At 44.6% G+C, this 20,189-nt stretch overlaps 1 pseudogene; it reads left to right on the top strand.

The window, feature by feature from the left end:
* Positions 1–10,151, top strand: part of LOC105501204 — a 14,022-nt pseudogene extending 3,871 nt beyond the window's left edge.
* Positions 10,152–20,189: the final 10,038 nt, after the last annotated feature.

Here is a 20,189-nt window from a genome sequence, read left to right as displayed (position 1 = left end):
CCCCATCCACCTTCCCAGCCCACCACCCCCTCATACTTCCTACCTCTTACCTGGTCCACAGGGTCAGAATTACAATTTCTCAGCAGGGGGCTCTGCAGTCCTGTAACCCGCACACTCCCCCTCCTTCCTCTGGCTCATCATCTCTTCTTCCTGCCATTCTCAATTTATCCCACAAGCCTGCAGATGCCTAAACAAGCATAGAACTATGTGCCCAGGACCTTCCACTCTGCCCTCACCTGAACCCCACCACCAGAAGCCTGGGCTCTGCCGTCACCATTGCCTTAAGTGGTCACCCAGGCTCCTAGAATCTGGGGAAGGGTCTAGCCCAACTACTACCCAACAGAGGAGTTTCTCCCACAGCACCAACAACATATGGGCATTTGGTCTCCTTAGAGTGAAGATGGTTATTACCATAGAGCCTTGGAAACAGACCCACCTGGGGGCCCAGCCCAGCGCACAAGCTGTGGGACCTCGCTAGTTCACATTAGGCTGAAAGAAAGTTGCTGGGAACCCCAAGAAGATGATCTCCCCTGAGATTTTTACCTGACAGCTGCCCCCGATCCCAGCCCTCATATAACCTAATCTCAACTCATGCAATCATCCAGTCTCATGTTTAAAAGATGCCCAGTACCAAGAAATACTGGCCTCATCTTCTACTTGGGGCCCCCCCAAGAAAAAAGGACAGCACAGGAAATGAGATTCTCTCAATTTTGTTTACTGTCTCATTATTCAATAGACAAGCAGGGTGAAGTGGACCTCGAAGGAACAGGAGTCATTAGAGAGTCTCATAACAAAAATAATGTTTTGACCACACTGAGAACGTCCTGCTATGCTGTAGGCATGTGTTAGCCTCTGGATATACAAGGCTGAATAACAAACTTGACCCCTTACATTGAGGACTCATGGCTTAGGGGTGAAGACAGACATAAATGAAAATTATATGTGGTCTAACACTTGCCTTCTTAGCCATCTGAACAAACAGCTTTGTTTTATTCCTGATCTTACTCGTGCTGGCCATTGTTGACTGCTACCTCTTTCTTGAAATTCTCTAGTTACTGAGCTTCTGGTTTCATTTTCTCCTGAGTCATCTTTACTTCTGAGACCACTCCTGAGTCTCCTTCATTGCATCTTCTTCCTCTGCTTGCCCTTTAAATGTTGGTATCCCCTAAAGAATCCATTTCTTCCTTCTTTGCTACTCAATTTGCGGCTTACATTCTCTCTGCAAAATATCTTTCGCTCCTAAATACAGACAGCTCCCAAACCCCTACCTCCTACCTGGACTTTTTCTAAATGGCATCTCCAGAACATATATTTGTTGGAAAAACACTTCTTTGGTATGCCATGTACCAATAATAATCTATGTGCTTTACAAATATTAACCCTCATTTATTCTTTTTTCTTTTCTTTTTTTTTTTTTTGAGATGGAGTCTTGCTCTGTTGCCCAGTTTGGAGTGCAGTGGCACAATCTCTGCTCACTGCAAGCTCCACCTCCTGGTTTCTCGCCATTCTACTGCCTCAGCCTCCCGAGTAGCTGGGACTACAGGTGCCCACCCCCACACCCGGCTAATTTTTTGTATTTTTAGTAGAGATGGGGTTTCACCATGTTAGCCAGGATGGTCTCAATCTCCTGACCTCGTGACCCACCCAACTCGGCCTCCCAAAGTGCTGGAATTACAAACGTGAGCCACCGCGCCCAGCCATCATTTATTCTTAACAAGTAACAACTCCATGAGGTGGGAGCCATTACTATCCTCATCTTAAAATCAAGAAATGGGCGCATAGAGGGGTTACCTAATACAAGATCACACAGCTTATGAACAGTAGGGGTAAGTTCTAAACATTCATGGTCTGCCTCTAGAGGCTACCATGCCACATTACCTCTCCACTTGTATAAATTACAGGAATACGACACCTATTTTGGCAAATATGAACTTGGCTACTTTCTTCCCCAGTCCCCTCTTCCATCTATATAACTCAACTTTCCACTTTGGTTAATAGCATCCTCATCAACTCAGTCTCAAAGAAAGAAAACACCTGGTACATAAAAAATGTTCAGTGAAGGCTTCTGTATTGAGTCGAACTGTTCTAAATGGAATTGAATTGAAGGATGGAACTCAGGATGGGAATTTCCATTGGATAACTGGGGAAGATTTCAGAGAAGAGGTGACATGTGAGGTGAGAAGGCTGTAGTACTTTATATAGAACCTTGCATTTTAGCATTGTGCGGGGATAAGAGATCAGGCAGTTCAATATTGTCATGTCACAAATGGTAAATCTCAGGTAGGTAAGAGGAACCTGGGATGTGAACAAGTCTGGAGCCCAGTGGGGGGAGGAGCACTAGCTCTTTAATACTCATGGCTTGTCCATAGACTGGTAGGACCAGTGGTATTGGCAGTACATGGAGGCTTGTTCTGAGACTCTCCCATATACCTACTGAATCAGAAGCTGCATGTTAATGAGACTTCCAGGTAATTTTTCTGCACATTAAAGTTTGAGAAGTATTGGTCTAAGACTGTTTTTATAATGGGCAAGGGGATCAGATTATCTAGCCAAACTTCATAGAATCCTAATGATTTTATTTCCTCTGGAACACCTCTAAATTTTTGGAAATACACCTCTCCCCTCACCTGCACCCCATGGAGATTAAAATCAATAAATATGATTGCATGCATGCATCCTCTACTGTGTAGAGAAGGCTTTATCCTGAACAGCTCAAAGGAGACACAGTTATTAATGATGTTGGTAAATGTTCAGCAGTTGATTTTGGTGGGAAGTGGGAGAGAAAGAAAGAGAATGGTTTCATCTGTGGTGTTAACCTAACCCCAAGCATTTATGGTTAATGAGGACACTGGGTCTGCTATTAGTCACAGGTACTAGGAAGGGAGTGAAAAAAAATTGTTAGAACAAACTGATTTGATAAACATGGTCCAGGTGGGTGTTGGTTAAAATCCTAGAATCTGGAAGTACTGGGATGATCTAGGCCTCAGAGTACTAAAGGGACCTAGATGAAAATTAGAGGTGATGGAAACTTGGTCAGTGCACTAAGTACAAAGGAAGCCAAGATCTTGAGGCTTGGACTGGCATTGAGAATGGATGCTGTTTGGATGGAAGGCGTGACAGGCTGGGTAGGACCAACGATGGATGGTGGCAAACAAGGTCAGGAATCAAGGGAAAGTAGAAAAGCACAGGCTCTGTGTAAATAAGAAGGAAATAGTTAATTAGAATAAAACTAACTTTAGCCACAGCTGCTGTGGCTGAGGGCCATTTGCTGGTTGGACTCAGGATGCAACCATACAGGAAAGAGCAGCTAATGGAAGGGGGAAGTCTTCCAGGCAGCTCTTCACCCAAAAGTTACTCTTTTCCTGTCTAAACCCATGGAAGACGATAAAACCCCTTCTGCAACAGCTGGGAAAGACATTCACAGACATCCACAGACATTCTGTGGAGTGATTTTATTGCAGAAGGCATTCATAGAACAGGTTTACATTGGAAGGGAATTGTACCTCGTGAAATTCCTGCATTTGCATGAATATGTGTGATAGCAAATAGCCGAAATAGCTAAAGTAGAAGAAACACAGGGAGACATCTGTATACTCTAGAGTGAACAGTTGGAGGCAGACTACGGTTCTGCAGTTGGCCTATCAGCTCTACTGCAAGAAAGTGACGGGTCCAAATTACACTGGCAGGAGCTGCAGAAGGAGACTTGTGGTCAACGCTGATCCAGCAGGACAGCAAGAGGGTTCAAAGAATATCAGACCAAACTGGCTAAGGGGACAGGACCCAACCAGGGTTCTACAGGTCTCCTAGATGCAGCAGTTAACTATAAATAAACCATATTGTTCCAGGAAGTCGGTAAGTCTTGAACTAATCCATCTTGTTGCTCTCCCTGTAGAGTTTAGAGTCAAGAATCCACTCAAGTATTAACAAGCAGATGGGTATGATCTCAGAGACAGAAGGTCAAGGAGGCAGCACCCTCAGAGATGGTGCCTGTCCTTTCCTTCTCTTCCTCTCCTGCTCTCATCTCTAACCTCCTTTCTTTTCTTTTCTTTTTTTCCTCATTTTTTCTCCTTTTTCTTGGCCTTCTTCTGACTCTTCTGGCTATAAAATGAAACAAAGTTTGCATTTTATTATTTACTACAGAGAATTTTATGTTTCCTTGTTTGGGTTTAGAAAATGCACTAGTGGAACAGCTTTATTTATTTATACATTTAAATAGACTAAATTAACTGGATTTTATGTTTTATGTGCCTACCCACACTGCCTTTGCCCTAAAAGATGGCACTTTCAATGCCAAAATGGCATCCACCTAGGTCTGTTACTAACATAGCATTTGCAAAGGCTGTTTACAGAGAGAGAGTGTTGTAGTTGCCTTCTGAGCTTGCCTAGTGATCCCAGCCCTTCAGAGGGTAACACAAAACCTCTTATCTAACACAATGGACTGGGGACAGAGCCAGGACACAAAGACAGACAGTCATGTAGTGATTTGACTGTGTCCACTGATTCTGGGGATATCTCTGTTTGAAGGTCACATAATTCCTACCTGCTCACCTCTTAAATCATCTGCTTCTGTCTGCGGGTGGTGACAGAGACTCCAGAAAACTAAAATAGTCATCTTTCAAGGTTAACAAGGAGCTGCTTAGAAGCCTCAGCATGACTGCCAATAGCCAATTCACAGGGAGCTGTCGCTGCTCCCCCGAGGAAGGGTTTTGGTTAATGAAGAGATGGGGCTGGGGTGGCTGCCTATGGAGAAGAGCCAGCTGTTTGGCTTCCTATGTTGGAGCCCTACGCTGAAGGCAAAGGGAGTGGGCTGCTGCCATTCCCCCAAGCAGAACAGACCGAAATGGTCCCTGTGAGATGTCTGCAACCAGGGAAAACTTGCTACAGTCTGGGGCTCATTCAGTGACATCCATTGTCCTCTCTCATGAGAGGGGTTCTCAATTAAATTTCTCCTGAGGTCCTTTTTCTCCCATAGTGATCTATTTCTTGCAAGTTTTTTTAATCTCTCAGATACTGCAAGGTTGACTCAAATAAATACTATAATTCTAGTTTAGGGTCCGATTTATGCAATGCCCTTTACTGAACATAATACTCAGTTTTCTTATTTGTAAAATGAGGGAGTAGGCAAATACAAAAGAGCAGCACAATAACTCAGTCCTACAAAAATACTGTCAGGAATTTTTTTTTTTTTATGAGAGTTAATAGACTAATGAAAAATAAAAGGGTTTTACTCCAGATTCTCCCATAGCCTTTCCTCCTTCAAGATGAGTGCAAGAAGCAGAGAAGAGATCACTACCTGGGGCAGGTGACATAATGCTAATCAATAGCGGAGAGAGAACAGAACTTTGCAACTCGTTTTACTTCTACCTTGTCTACTGAGAAGACTAATCTTCAATCTTGGAAGAATAGAACTAACTCAGGAATAGACAAGCTCATGATGGGTGGAGAGATAATAGAAGAATACCTGTAAATGAGCTTGAGTCTTAAAGCCTAGACAAATTGCATCCCAGAAAGGTAAAACTGTGGAACTACAATCTGTAATCTTGGAGAAATAGTGAAAAAGACGAGGTATCCAGTCACTGGGGATATGCACATTTGTCCCCATTTTTGAAGAGAGGTAAAAGTTGCATTCTGGAGACTATAACTTGGTAAGTATCATATCAACCCTCCACAAAATTCTAGATTGCACTATTAGGTGGGTGCAGTGGTGCACACCTATCAGCTACTTGGGAGGCTGAGGCCAGGAATATCACTTGAGCCCAAGAGTTTGAGTCCAGCCTGGGCAACATAGCAAGACCCTATCTCTTAAAAAAGAAAACAGCCAGGTACAGTGACGCAAACCTGTAATCTCAGTACTTTAGGAGGCCAAGATGGGAACTCCTCTCCAACTCAAGAGCTCAGGAGTTCAAGACCAGTCTAGGTGCATGGAGAAACCTCATCTTTACAAAAATACCAAAAAGAGTTAGCCAGGCATGGTGGTATGCATCTGTAGTCCCAGCTACTTGGAAGGTTGAAGTGGGAAGATCCTTGAACCTGGGAGGTTGAGGCTGCAGTGAGCCAAGATCACACCATTGTACTCCAGCCCAGGTGACAGAATGAGACCCTGCCAAAAAAAAAGAGAAAAATCAAAGATTGCTGCATTAAAGAGATGGTTGCAGACATTTAGTAAAGAAAACAGGAATCATCAGAAGCTGGCCTGGGTTCATTAACACAAAGTCATTACAGGAATAGTTCTAATATAAGGTCAAGTTGGGAGAAAAAAACAGCAGGATATTTTTTGAATCCTGGGAGTCTGTGTTTATTTACTTATTTATTTATTTATAAGCCTCGTCTAGAATACAAACTCCATAAGAGCAGGAATTTGAGGGAGGAGTGTTTTTTGTTTACTTTTGCACCTAGAACTATACCTGATGCATGGAAGACACTCAGTAAGTAGGAGGTTGCAGTGAGCTGAGATGGTGCCATTGCACTCCAGCCTGGGTGACAGAGTGAGACTCTGTCTCAAAAAAACAAAGAAGGAGACATAGCAAAAGTTAACTGTGACTATCTCTAGGTGGTTTGATACTGGGCAGTTTTAATTTTCTTCATAATAATTAATATTAAAAATGCCTATATTTTCCACATTTTCTATTAATGAGCATAGGTTACTTTTATAATCACAAAACTAAAATAACCTTTGACTTACTCATGACAAATTAGCCTAATTTTCTTCTTTTTGGAAGTATTACCAGACTGGTAGACTAAGGGAATGCGGATTTCCGTGAAGGATTTCCTAAAAACTGTCATGTAATCCTTTGACCCAGATGGAGGGCCGTGAGTCCAGTTAAGGGTTATGGCTCAGCTAGGTGAATTCGTTGAATGACTGCACAGCAGTTCTGTCATGCATCAATAACAGTGGGGATACGTCCTGAGAAATGGGTTATTAGGTGATTATGTCATTATGCGAACATCATACAGTCAACTTACACAACCCTGGGTTATATAGCCTACTACATACCTAGGTTATAGGGTTTAGCCTATTTCTCCTAAGCTACAAACCTGTACGGCATGTTGCTGTACTGAATACTGTGGGCAATTGTAACACATTGATAAGTATTTGTATACGTAAATATAACTAAACATAGAAAAGGCACAATAAATATATGAGATTATAGTCTCATGGGACCACTGTCACACATGTGGTCCATGGTGATCAAAACATTGCTGCACCGCTCATGACTGCAGTGTAGGTGAAAGGATCGATGCCAATTACAAGGAAGATTTCTAATGTTGCGATACAGAGATCTGTCGCATTCACCACGTTCTTCGGAGGCTTGGGTGAAGATAAAGAAGGCCTGCCCACTTACATTGTAGGCAACACATAGCAGGGAAACCTAGCTGATACGTTGGTAGGCAGGATTCAGATAAAAAAGGTCTCAACCTCTGTAACTCCTTTAACTTTATTGGCTCAGAACCAATAAAGTTAAACTTGATAGGCCTTATATTCCACTTCTAAAAAGTCAATAGCCCAAGTAGTGAAAGAGAAAGACCTACTTAAGGATTGTTGTGTGAAAAAAGACCCAATCATTTTAGCCAGCCTACAGCTCCTGAGAAGTCAACAGAGCGATGTGGCTGCTTAAAGAGCTAACGCAACCTTGGATCACATTACTAGAGCTCTCATATCTGGAATTACGGTTGATTCCAGATTTATCATTCTATGACAGCGTTATCCAAAGTGCCTTTTGGAATATTTCATGTTAAGTGGATGGTCAAATATATTTGGGAATTGTATTATAGCGAGCTTCTCTTATGGAGATACACAGTATATATTAGCAAACTAAATATTCGGAGAAGTCCTGCAATAAAGAAACCTGTTTGAACTCCGGTCTTCCTAAATCATTTTACCAGGAAATGTTTTTTGTTGTTTTGTTTTGCTTTACTTTGCTTTTGTATAACATCCATTGGCACTCAGCACATTTGGGGAAATGCCGATGTACCATAAGCTACCCTAGGCGTGAATATATCACTCTATCTTTGTGCTCTTCAGCAAATAGCACAGTGCAGGGCACAGGACAGGTCCTCAGCATGTGCTTGTTGAATGAATGAATATGAATGTACCAGAATACTTCAGTATTGTAAAGTCTCCACATCCCATCATGTAGAAGGTGCACAGGCAGCTGGAACATATCCAAAGGAGAGCCAACAGAATGGATGGTTTGGAACGTTGATTATCTAAGAAAGGCTTTGCTTGGAAATGGCGAAGACATTGGTCAGAACAAAGGCCTGGTTAGCCTGGGGTTCTTGGGGGCGGGATGGGCTTGACTGAGCCTGGCTGGAGTTTGGAAATGAGACATACTCTCCAGGAAACAAGAGGACATCACAAGCTACTAGCAAAGTCCCAAGGCCAAGCATGGGTAGAAGAATACAGTTAGGAGTCCCAGGGTCTTGGAGCACCCTGCTGGGTGACAGACCCCTGAGAGACCACCTGTTCCAGCGATTCCCTATCCTGTTTCCACACATTAACCTCTGCCTAGTTTTTCAAAATACCATTATCAGGACTTCTTCCTGGACCACATAGATCATAATCTCTGGTGCTATTGCCCTGGTAATGGCAGGGCTGGGACCAGGGCGAAGCGTGCCTGGCTCCTAGGGGAGCTAATGTAAGGAGACAGTCACTCTCAGGGCCCTCCCAGTGCAGGGTTGGCACCAGAGAGAGATGCACTTTACATTTTGCATGCTAGGCGCCTTTCACTTCTCATCCCAGTTCCAGCTCTGGACACTGGCACTCTGTAAAGTTGCCCCCGGGTGATTCTTAGATGGGGCTAGTTTTTAAATCCACCAATGCATTAAAAGTCATTCCATTTGCTGGCTAGAAAACAAGGAATCCAAGGCCATGCAGGAAGTTCATGTCAAAGACAGGACCAGAAAGGACCAGTGGAGTCTGGTAGCAGGCAAGGGGCCAAGGAGAAGGCAGGCAGAAGAACTTGGCATCAACTGCTGGGGACTCACCTACAGGGACGGAGGTTTGGCTCTACTCCTAGGGAGGCCTTGTGTGGTAAGACAGGGCCCCAGTCCAAGGTAATGGATCCCAGGCAGGGAGACAAAATGGAAATCTGGGAGTTAGAGAATAAATACAGTCATAGGGGCTAGACTACATGACTTGGTCCTCATGACCAGATGTGGCCTAGTGATGGGGTTGGAAGTATTGGCCAGGGGTGCCTGCAATTCAGGGCCCTCAATGTTCCGTCCCATGGTCCCAGAGACTGTGCAGAGCTGAGCCAGCAGGACAGGGCTCCACAGCGTGGTAGGAAACATGAGCGGTTCTCCATCTTGGGGAGGCTCAATGGCCATCTTCCAACATTCAAATGGAAATCATATAGAAAAGGAATCAGAGTTACTTGAAAGGGTTTCAAAAAACAGAACTCACAGCAATAAGAGAAATGACTGGCAGAGTGTTCAGTAGTCCCATGGATATGTTTTTTCTTCAACAGTGTTTGGACAGAACAGACCCGGGGACTCCCTCTCTTCTAGCCTCCGAGCATCCTCCAATCTCCTCTTCACTTACAAACTCCAGGATCATCTTCTCGGCTATCTCCTGCTTCTGGGATCAGCCCACACAGTTGTTGTGGTTAGCTCCTTCTTGCCAACCAATGAGGAGCTCCAAGATTCATCAGAATTATTCCACTGATGTGGAGGCAGCCACCAACCTCCTGGTCAATTTGCATTGGTGAGCCTCCTCCACTCACTCTCGCTAGGCTTCTGTTTCCATCATGATGATGTGGCTCTGGAAGCTGTGGGCCCCTTCTATGAATTGGCCAAGGAGAAGTGCAGGGCTCTGAGCATCTCTTGAAGATACAAAACGAGTGTGGCAGCAGTGCTCTATTCCAGGACATCCATAAGTCACCTTAAGATGAGTGGGGTAAAACCCTGGATGCCATGGGAGCCGCCATGGCCTTGGAGAAGAAGCTGAACCAGGCTCTTTTAGATCTTCATGCCCTGGGTTCTGCCCACACAGACCTCCATATCTTGACTTCCTGGAGAGCTACTTCCTCAATGAGGAAGTGAAACTCATCAAGAAGGTGGACAACCACCTGACCAACTTTGATAGGCTGGCTGGCCCCCAGGCCAGGCTGGGCAAATTCCTCTTCCGAAGGCTCACCCTCAAGCATGACTAGGAGCCTACTGAGCCCAACAACTTCTGAAGAATCCCCCTCAGAGTGTCAGGGCTTCTGCTTGAGCCTCTCCCTCCAGCCTCTAGGCAGCTTTTTAACCACCTTGGAGCTTCTTCTCAAGCCTTGGACCAAATGGAAACAAAACTTTTTGCAGTAAAAAGAGAAAGAGAGAGAGGACAACTTTGCCCCAACATTAGGCGTTTCTACTAGCTGGCAATTTCCAAAACTGGAATAAGGCAATGTTTGTAACCTGTCCAGATGTGTAAGGAGGTTTGAAGACAGTCTCCACTGCAGAAGTGACCACTTTCTATTATATAAAATTTTTTTGTGACTAGGTTCCATACTGCTGCCCAGGTTGAGTGCAGTGGCACCATCATGGCTCACTGCAGCCTCGACCTCCCAGGCTCAAGTGATCTTCCTGCCTCAGCCTTCCAAGTAGCTGGGACCACAGATGAGTGCCACCATGGCTGGCTAATTTTTATCTTTGTAGAGACAGGGTCTTGTTATGTTGCCCAGGCTAGTCTCGAACTCCCGGACTCAAGGGATCCTCCTGTGTTGGCCACCCAAAATGCTGGGATTTATAGGTGTGAGTCACTGCACCCAGCCTCCACTTCGTATTAAACGACTGCTGTTGTCTTTCAACTCAAAGATCCTGAATTCCTTGTCTTTTTTGTTTTCTTACCTCAAGGAGCTCTGCTCTGGTTCTCCAAAATGCTCTATCCGGGTACTCAAGATGGTAAGGAAGACCACAGGGGCATTTGCATATAATTAGATTATGAAAGACTGAGGTTTGAATAAACTGTGCAGACTATTTACAGACAATTTTCAGGTTAAAATTACATCACGGCTCCCCTTACAGTCATCATCCTTTGATTTCTCTCTTCTGTTTCTCCTCCTGCACCTATTTACATTGACCCAGATCAAATCTAATCAAATCAGCTAGCATTTGTGGAGGGCTTACTGTGAGCCAGGCACTGCGCTAGATGCAGATGCTTACCTCGGAAGCCCGCGCAGAGAAGGTTGGGCTCAAAGAGTCAGGGTTGGGGAACATAAGGAACACCAGGGCCTGGGATGAATTCTCCAAGGCCACAAATGCTCACTGCCCATTCAAGCAGGCCCAGTGTAGAGAATAAAGATATCAAATTCCCTGGATGTACTCCCTACAACTGTCGCTTCAGTGCTCAGATCAAAAGCCAAGACTGGGCAGGATCCTGGGAATTCCAGGATGTGTGCACATGGCTTCCACGACAGTACAAAAGGGAAAGTTCTCAGGCCAAGGAAGACAGCTGTTGGTTCCTGTGTAGACAGGGTGGGTCATGCTGAGCCAGGAGGAGAGACACAGATAAGCCCTGCCTGCCTCAGGGCCCTTGTCCGTGCTGTTCCTTTGACACTGAAGGGCTCTTCGTGTCCCCCCTGCCTCCTCATCCCAGCCCCCCAGAGTCCCTTCTTCTTGCTTTTGAAGGACAGCTTAAAACTCCCTTCCTTTAGAAAGCATTCCCAGATCCACCAGAGGAAGTTGGGCACCTTTCCATAGCATCTTCAGGCTTTCCTGTGTAACATTTTTCATAACCATAACCAATAACTGTTTGTGCAATTGCTTTCTCTCTAGACTACAAGTTCCTTAGGAGCAGGGAACTTGAATGAATAAATGAATGAATGCCGTAAGTCATAAAAAGAAGAAAAAGGTAACTGGAAGCAGGAGAAGCAGAAACTAAGGCACCAAAGATAGAGGTTTGGCTGGAGCAAACAGAAAACCAGACGGGCAAAGCCAAGGGTCAGGTACAGACCAGGTACAGAAGCAGCAAGGTCAAGACTGTGAAGACAAGGCTTGCAAATGCGGGATTTCAACAGCGTCCCCTTGAGGTGAGGTGTGGGGCTCCTTTCCTGGGCATGGGGCAAGCTTTAGAGAGGAGGACTCCCACTTGAGCTCTCCTGGTTTCCAGCACAAACAAGATAACCTTCCTATGGCAGAATGAACCACTCAATATAAATGAGGCTGTACACGGGTTTATGGGACATCTGTCCTCAGACCACAGGGACCTGAGATCCCTACTTAGCAAGGTTGCCATGTCTCACTTACAGCTGCCCTGATCTTCTGTTGGGGTTTTTTGTTGTTGTTGTTTGTTCGTTGTTTTTTGTTTTTGTTTGTTTCTTTTTTTTTAGTTTCGTTCCCCCTCCCCCACCCCCCAGGCTCCCCCCCAAACTCCCGCCTGCAACTATAGCTAAGGGAACTCCATTAGCTTCTATCTCCATTATTATCGGATACCCTGGGTTTTCTTGATTATTCAGTTGAGACCTTTGGGGGAACTTAAAAGATGGAAGAAGGATGGTGTGTCCCAAGTTGAAGGCAGAGTCCTATCTTAGAACACAGCTGGGTGTGGTCTGATTAATTGCATTATGTCAGGAAAGACAGCAGGTGTTCTGAGATCAGGAATTAGACATCTACTCAGGTGTGGCAAGCCCCAAGGGGAGAGCATAGCCATCAATCCAGGGGCCACATGAGAGTTGGGACCAGATATTAGCTCTGGGGCTTCAGCAGGAAATATTAGGGGTCACCAGCTAGGTAGATGGGCAGAGATGCACATAAGAAATAAGTCAAATACAGGCAACACACAGAAGTCCCAGCAGGGAGGAAGACACCTTTGGGGATGTCTGTTTATAGGAAGCAAGCTAAAAGGACAAGATATAATCCCCGAGGAGACTGGAGGCCAGGGTAGGACACTTGTCTGAGGAATGAATGTCCTCAGATTCTGAGGGTCTGAGTAGAAGGAAAATAACCAAGGAAGGACTTAGGGACAAAGGCATATGTCAGACGATTCACTTGTCAGAATGAGGCACAAGATTAGGGACAAGAAGCAAGCCGCCAGGGTGACAAGACCAAATCAACACAGTTGGACTGCAGCAGCTTAAATTCTTCCTGCCTGAAGTCAGAATTGATCCTAGAGCCTGGGGCAGAGCTGAGCCTGCAGATCTGGCAGCCAAGTAGATTCAGCTCAGGGAGAAGAGAAGCGCAAAGCCTGGGAACCAGGTAAAGCCTGACAGATGGAACACAAATGATGCCCAGTTCTGCTCCAGCTGTTTTTGATAGCCTGACTTCTTGCTCATAGGTTCAGGAAGGATAAAGAATGGGCTGACATGGCCTTGGAGAGCAGCTGCTTCTTGCGAGGAGTAGGGGAGAGGAGGTGTGTGGATGCAGATTTGCAGAGCACTCTGAGTGTCTTGAGGGGGTGTGGGTATCTTATCAACTGAGAGGAGAACCTTAATTCAAATGAAGAAGAGGGGCTTCAGTCCTCCATTCATAATAACAATATGGCCCCTCCAAGAAGACTGGGAAAGCATGTCCTGCTGTATGAAATCACTTTATATGTGGTCTCTTTTTTTACTCTGTGTATTTGCTTAGTTTCTTTCTTCCTCATGAGAAAAAGAGCAAGGGCTTTTTCTATCTTGTTCACCTCTGTATCCTCAATGTTTGTAATAGTTGGAACCCAATAAGTATCGGTTGAGTAAATGAATGCATACATGCATGAAGGAATCAATGAAGTGACGCATGGTTCTGCAGTTATCATGCAGGCTACTTCTCAGGACTCATGAAAGAAAACCTTGTTCCACGTTGCCTGGGAGATGTCTGGACCCCAATCACCCTCATAGGTCCAGGAGTGCTGGTCTCTACAACAAACCCATCTACTGACTCTTTAACCGAGGGGAGTAAAGCCCAAACCAAGGTTAGGCTCCCATGTCCACATGTCTTCAGACTGTGTCCTCCCTGGCAAGTTTGAGTTGGGACAGTCCATGTGTGTTTGTGAGAATCTGAAGCAGCTGAGGAGAGAGGCCCTGACCAACTGGGAAGGACTGGCAATTCATGGATATCCACGTCCAGGCGACGTGCAGGATGTGCTGGCATTCGGGATCCTGGGTGAGGAACCCAGGAACAATTCAGGAACAATTCACACAGCTCTGGCAGGGGAAGTCACCACTTTAAGTGAAATGTTCCAAGAAAAGCAAAAAGTAACAAGAGCAAAACAGAATATCAGGGTTAGTGATGGAAATTCATTGATTTCTCTCGTGCGTGTAAATTACAAATGGGTTGGAAAGACAGTAGGTAGTAGTAATGGAAGCTGTTATAGGGGAGCACAGCTCTGGCAGAGCTTCACCTGTTGGCTAAGTACCTACTGTGGTCCAGCACTGTATCGGGTGCTAAAGATATTATCATGAACAAGGGAGACTCAGTGTTTGGAGAGTACAGACACTAAAAGGGCAAACACTAAGATAAGAACTTTAATAGTTCCGTGGACATACAAAGCAGGAGCACTTATCTCAACCTGACAGAGTGAAGCGAGGGCAAGGAAGGCTTCCTAGAAGAAATGACATCCAGGTTGAGAGCTAAATAAGCAAAGAGGAGGAGAGAGAATTCGAAAGCAGGGGAAGTAATAATGTGCCCCACAACCTGGAGCTAAAAGAAAGCATGGAGCATTTAGGAAACTGCAGGGACTTCAGCCTGGTTGGGGTGTGAAAGAGAGAGTGGTGAGAAGTGAATGGTGAGTGGAGCCTTGATCACGAAGAACCTCATAAATCAGCTCAAGAAATTTAGATTTCTCATTTTGTCAATGTTGGGATGGGAATGAGGGAAGGTGGGAAGCAGTAATCGAAGAGTTTTAAGAAGGGGAGTATGTTCTGGAATAATCTCTATTTCCCCATTGATTCCTTTTGTATGTGTGTGTGTGTGTGTGTGCGCGCGCGCGTGAGCAAGTCTTGTTCTGTTGCCTAGGCTGGAGTGCTGGAGTACAGTGGTGCGATCTTGGCTTACTGCAGTCTCCACCTCCCAGATTCAAGTGATTCTCCTGCCTCAGTCTCCCAAGTAGCTGGGATTACAGGTGCCCACCACCACAACTAGCTAATTTTTGTATTTTTATAGAGACAGGGTTTCACCATGTTGGCCAGGCTGGTCTTGAACTCCTGACCTAAGGTAATCCACTGGTCATGGTCCTCCCAAGGTGCTGGGATTACAGGCGTGAGCCACCGCACCCAAACCCAACCCCATGGATTCTTCCCACAGGATCTTTCTGTTTCACCGAGGTGTTCCTAAATCCTCCTCGGGACACTGTGTCCCACTGTCCACATTCCCTGGCAGAGTGTCTGACACATAATGGATTCTCAGCACACAGATGTTGCCTCTTGCATGAGGATCATGGTATGATTTAACCAGCCTAAAGGACATGTTGGCTGCTCTCCTCATGTTGGAGCGATAGGGAGAGAAGGAGCCCAAACATATGGGGCAACCAGAGGGAAGCAGTGAAGCCAGAAAGTGGTCCCAGCCTGCAGCAGAGAGTGTGATATACTCGACAGAGCCATGTTTTTCTCCTAGGCAGACAGGTAGATGCCATCTCCCAGCCTTCCTGAGAGTAAGTGTCACCAGGTGACTGAGTTCCGAACAATGAAATGGGGGCAAAAGAGATGTACTCCTCTTATAGGTCTGGCTCATGAAATCTCTCCTGGCTGGGTGCGGTGGCCCATGCCTGTAATCCCAGAACTTTGGGAGGCCGAGGTGGGCAGATCACAAAGTCAGGAGTTTGAGACCAGCCTGACCAACATGGTGAAACCCCGTCTCTACTAAAAATACAAAAATTAGCCGGACGTGGTGTCATGTGCTTGTAATCCCAGCTACTCGGGAGGCTGAGGCAGGAGAATTGCTTGAACCCAGGAGGCAGAGGTTGCAGTGAGCTGAGATTGTGCCACCATACTCCAGCCCGGGTGACAGAGCAAGACTTCATCTCTGAAAAAAAAATTCTCTCATATAATCCCAGATCTCCTTTCTCCTCTTCCAGTTGAATGAAGAGGAGTCTGAGGGTCTGGAGAGGGGTAGACCACAAGATGGACAAGGCTTTTGTCCCTGAATGGCCACATGGAAAGCCACGAGACTAGGACCAGCTTCACTGAAATATAATGTGAGTGACTAATCGACTTCTGTTGCTGAGCCACTGACTGAGGTGTAGGGGTTTATCTGCTGTAGCAGATAGCCTTGTTTATTCTAACAGTTATAGCCGTCCCTCAATATACGTGGGAGATTGGTTCCAGGACCCCTGGATATACTCAAGGCCACACATGCTCAAGTCCACCAGTCAGCTCTGCAGAACTACCTGTAGGAAATCCCAGCTTTCTGTACACGCAGGTTTCACAGCTCAGGAATACTTTTTGCATTGAAAAAAAAAAAAATCCACGTGTAATGGGCCCACACAGTTAAAAACTGTGTAGTTCATGGGACAACTGCATGCAGCTTCCTTAGCCCCACCTTCAGCAAACTCATTCCAAAAGGCCCAGAAAAGAAACTTAACCTACACCGAGCGAAGTCTCAGGTCCAATGAGGAGAAGCAAGATAGCGCAGAAAATGCCTCTCTCTGAATGAAGGTCTCCTACTGAAAGAACACAGGTCCACCCATGGAGAGAGTCTCAAGACCTCTTTTGGAACATTTTGTATTGCTTGTTTTGATGCCCAGTTTATGGAATTAAAAATAAAACCTCTCACTGAAATATGCAACTGACTCAATCACTTAATTCTGTGTTCTCACTACACATAAAAGTTCGTATCTTCACGTGGATGTGAGCATGAAGTTGTTTAGTAAAAAACACCTAGAAATGAAGTAACACAAGAAATAATATATAGCCAATGAGTTTTATATGGTGAAGAAAACTTTTCCAGTTATTACTAAGACAAGGAGTTATTCTCTTCTTACAAAAAAATAAGTCAGAAACTGAAAAATCCCTGGCAATGCCTCACAATGGCTCAAAGAATACACGAAGCAGAAAGACAGAGTAAAGCTATGGTTTATAAAAAGATAATGTTGTTAGAGTTATAGGTAATTTCATGGAAAATTCATAGAATGAATACCCAAATGGTTCAGTATTACATGGACGTGTGTAGTAGCTATTATAAACATCAGTAGCTACAGCTACAGAAATACAGTTAATGGAGATTCTGTACTTAGAGGGAAAACTTTAAGAAACTGCTGCCAAAGAGACTGAGAATTTCTTTTTACAACTGGTATAAAAGGAAGCAACCATTCAAAAGTAGGTGGTCTGGCTAAACAGCAGGGGATATAGTGAAAGATACAGAACCAAGAAGATGAGAAAAGAATTCAAACAGAAACAGGAACTGCTTGGCTAAAATTTTTAAATTCTTAGTGAGAAAGAAACTGGAGCTAGAACCACATTAAATATAATAGCCTGCTTGGGGTGTGTCTACAGTTAATTCCATCAGATATCATTCAAGATGGATACCTGAACCAATAGACCCTGGCTATAAATCACAGTCTAGTTGATTTTGTCCCAGAGCAGTGAGATCAAATCCACAGTCCTCTAAATGAATGAAAACCCAACATGGATTTATTCTGCAAGTGGGCATATATTTTATCATTTATTAGAGACCATCTCCAGACTATCAAGGTTCTTCCCCAACAAGTAACCCTCATGGAATTCCAGTTGTGCCTGATCAATAAATGTGAATCGTGCAGTGGGATTAGTGGGTGTTATCTAGATTCGGCAAAGCCACCTCTCCATCCTTGCTTCCCTCATCTTGCTCTCCTTTCTTTCCCCAGCCAGCCCCATCTCTCAGACTCTCTTTCTCCTCTCCCCCTGCATCCTCTTCTTTATCACAAGCCCTTGGTTCTCTTTGTCTAGAGACTCCAGAAAGAAAGAACCTGGGCCACCAGGCTGTATCTATCACCTGAGTATGTCCTCATCCACTTGGACTGATGGAGTGGGTGCACCTTTCTACCATGAAGGACCCTGACCTGCTGCAATAATCATTCATGATGGTCTCTCCTCCCTGGCAAGGTCTCTGTATCTGCTACGAGAATACTTCCTCATCAAAGGGCCCAATGTGAACCCCAGAGCCACTCAGCTATGCCCCCAGCCGCAGTGTGAGAGCTTGGCTGCTGTCCTAAGAGACAGAGAGAGCTGAGGGGATGGGAGAAAATAGCAGAGAGGAGTTTGGAGGGAGACAGTCAATGGGAAGTGTTCTTGCTATTCCTCCTCCCCTCAAGAAGGAGCAACCTGGGATGAGCTGATTGTCCAAGCTGAAAACAACCCTCTCTCTGGGCTGCAAATGCAGAGGAAGTCCCAGCCTTGCCTTCAGAAAGAGAATGATTTCTGTGCTGTATCTCAGGATTTCAAAGCATCCTTTCAACTAATTATTATGAAGATGTATATTAATCATGAGGCTACAACAGCTTCTTAATACTTCCTCTATTACCAGCTTGAAAAGCAACTCTGAAGGAAAAATCCAACTGTGTCTAAAGTGATTGGGGTAGGGAGTAGGGAGTGGTGATGGGGCTGATGCTATCCCTCAGAGCATTGGTAAACCAAAGCAAAAATCACAGGACCTGTGTTTCTTATGAGCAGAAGTAGCAACCAGATCATTACTACCACCAATATAAAAACATGCACTGGTCCATTTTTCCCCTTCCCCATCATTCCACTACCCTTCCAGCACCTCAAAGCTAGGTTCGCTAAGTGAAACAAGCTAGACACAAAAGGACAAATATGGCATGATTCCATTTATATAAGTTATCTGGAATATGCAAGTTTATAGCGACAGACAGTAGATTAGAGGTTACCAGGAGCTTAGGGGAAAGAGAGTAAGGGAGTTGTTGCTTGCTAGAGTTTCTGTTTGAGGTGATTAAAAAGTTTTGGAAATGGATAATGGCCATGGCCGTATAACATTGTGAATATAGTGAATGTCACAAAGAATACATATAAAATTGGTTACGATGGCAAATTTTATATTATCTACATTGCACTATAATTTAAAAACTTAATAATAATGTAATGTATCAAAACCATTGAATTGTACACTTTAAATTAATAAATTGTATGGTATGTGAATTATATATCAATAAAGCTATTAAAAACACCAAAAAACAAGTCTACTAACAATCCTCACTCACAGGCACAAGTCTGTTCCAGCTTCTTTCTTTCTCATTTATTGAGAACGTTTCCTTGCCAGGTACTCTGCTAGGCACTGATGAAGAGAATAGACATGGCAGGAATTGTTTAAGTAGCTTAAATCTCGTTTCAAGCATCTGATAGTTTTAGCATTGAGTATGCCTGTAGGTTATTATCTAGGTTTACTGTCCTAATGCTGACCACAGAACTAGATAGCTCCAACTTTATTTCTGAGTCCAGGCTCCCTGGTAGTGCCTGATTCAGGTAGAGAGGTCTCTGTTTTAATCTCCTCCCCAAGTTCCTATTGCACCAGCCTGACCAGTGTCTGTTGTCCTGGAAGTCTCTGCTTTTGTACTAATAAGTCCCTTTCTAACCACCCAAGGTCAATGGTTCCAACCTAAACTCCATCCCACTGCCTGGGGCCCTGATAGCCTGCAAAGAGACCACACTGATATCCACTGCTCATCTGTCTGAACTTCTAAACACCCTCATTGCAATTTACTTTTACCATATTATTCTCCCTTCTGGCAGGTAACTTCGCAACTTTCCCGTGGATCCCCTGTTACCAACTTCATATCTGCACTACAACTGAAAAGACCATTATCCAGCCGTACTTGCAAATATGTTGGCTTCCCTATCAAAAGTTCCAGATAGGAGGTTCTGGTACTACCTCATCTCCCTTACCCCCTTGACACCTGAGTAATTAAGCATGGCCACAGAATCTCAAGATATAACAATTATAGTGAGTGCTATTTCTGAAACACAAACATGGTCCTTCCTAGCCCAGGAGATGATGTATAAAACACACAGATACTGGAGTGAAAGTTCTGTACTTTGTAATCACCTGAGGAGCGTGCTAACCTGGCTGCACATTAGAATCACCAGGAAACCTTTTTAAAAATACTGATTCCTAGACCACAACCCCAGAGATTCTGACTTTAATGGTCTGGAGTGGGGTCCAGGTAGGGGAGAATTTTAAAAGTGCCCCAGATGACTCTAATGCATATCCAGGGTTAGGAGTAGCTGATCTAAGAGAAGGGGACCAGATGATGTAGAAATGTATTTGTTCATTCACTCAACAAGTAGTTATTGACCACCTACTAT

Source organism: Colobus angolensis, unplaced genomic scaffold (assembly GCF_000951035.1).
Source record: "Colobus angolensis palliatus isolate OR3802 unplaced genomic scaffold, Cang.pa_1.0 Scaffold7, whole genome shotgun sequence".
NCBI lineage: Eukaryota > Metazoa > Chordata > Mammalia > Primates > Cercopithecidae > Colobus > Colobus angolensis.
Note: the sequence above shows the minus strand (reverse complement) of the source record. Positions and strands in the feature narration are given on the sequence as shown.